At 35.0% G+C, this 1,629-nt stretch overlaps 1 pseudogene; it reads left to right on the top strand.

Annotated features, from left to right (window-relative positions):
- Positions 1-921: 921 nt before the first annotated feature.
- LOC128923587 (small nucleolar RNA U3) lies at positions 922-1,117 on the top strand (annotated as a pseudogene).
- Positions 1,118-1,629: the final 512 nt, after the last annotated feature.

The following is a 1,629-nucleotide window of genomic DNA, read 5'->3' as shown; positions in this document are numbered from 1 at the left end:
CATTAGGGAGGGGCACATTTGGATGTAATTTTTTTTTTAAAGTGGGCGTAACCCCGCCCCCAAATAGGTTTTTTGTATATAACTCGCAAACCAATAAAGCTATATGAACTAAACTTTCTGTAGTCGATTCTCTTACGTACCCCACCACACCCCATGAAAATAATTGAAATTGGATAATACCCACGTCCACCTCTCATACAAAGGTTAGGTTGAAAATTACTAAAAGTGTGTTAACTCACTAACGAAAAACATCAGAAACACTAAATTTCACATAAAAAATGGCAGATGGAAGCTGCACTCAGGCTTTTTTACAAAATTGAAAATGGGCGTGGCGTCGCCCACTGATGGGTCAAAAACCATATCTCAGGAACTACTCGACCGATTTCAATGAAACTTGGTTTGTAATAGCTTCCTTACCTCCCAATAATATGTTGTGAAAATTGGCCAAATCGCTTCCTAACCACGCCTACTTCCTATATACCAGAACTTTGAAGACGATCTGGATCGTTTACCTTACAATATATAAAGTAAGCACTAGTGAAGATATCGGTGCTGAACTTTGCACAAATACTATGTTTATATTGTGGCAGCCCCATTCTAAAAATCGCCAAAATCGGACCATAGGTTTTCAAGGACCCATATATCGAACATGAGGACCTCGGTGCTTCTAACCTAATATTATGGTTTCCAACTTTCAATTGACTTTATACAATATATATGACGAATATGTGGGTCAAATTGTGTATTATATAATATAAGTAAAGTTAAATAAATAAATTGCGAGAGTATAAAATGTTCGGTTACACCCGAACTTAGCCCTTCCTTACTTGTTTTTCTTTCGTTTCTGTTTCATTTCTGCGAATTCTCAACTAGTTTATGTAACTTTTGGTTGAAATACTCTGCGTTGGCCGTTGAAAAGTTAAGACTATTCTTCACAGGATAATTTCTGTAGTCAGTCTTCATTTACTTTCTTTGCAAATCGAAAGTATTAGCACCCGCGTGGAGAAGGTATATCGTTTTAATTGACAGCGTGAGGTTTATGAACTTGTGGCATATTAGAAATGATGTTTCTTCGATGATCGCACGGTTACAACGGATAAAACTACTTCTGAGTGGTGATTTTAATGAATATATTTAAGGTTTTATACAAATAATTATATATAACAATTATATATAATAATGCAGTCAATAAGTACATCTAAAGCCAATATTAACGTGAAGTCAATAAGTACAGTAGGGCAATTCACAATCTGGTGTAAATGGTGTTGCATATTTGTAATTGCAAATTCGCTGTTAGTGTAAAAGAACAATATGCCTCGCTCATTTGCAATTGCAAATATGGAGGAATGCAAAATGAACCCTAGCGATAATTTTAATAGTAACAAGTAAGGAAGGGCTAAGTTCGGGTGTAACCGAACATTTTATACTCTCGCAATTTATTTATTTAACTTTATTAATATTATATAATACACAATTTGATCCACATATTCGTCATATATATTGTATAAAATCCATTGAAAGTTGGAAACCCTAATATTAGGTTAGAACCGAGGTCCTCATGTTCTATATATGGGCCTTGAAAACCTATGGTCCGATTTTGGTGCTGTTCGATTCTGTTCCTATATCTTC

This window comes from Zeugodacus cucurbitae, chromosome Y, assembly GCF_028554725.1.
Source record: "Zeugodacus cucurbitae isolate PBARC_wt_2022May chromosome Y, idZeuCucr1.2, whole genome shotgun sequence".
NCBI classification, from domain to species: domain Eukaryota; kingdom Metazoa; phylum Arthropoda; class Insecta; order Diptera; family Tephritidae; genus Zeugodacus; species Zeugodacus cucurbitae.
This window is presented reverse-complemented; position numbering and strand designations above follow the sequence as displayed.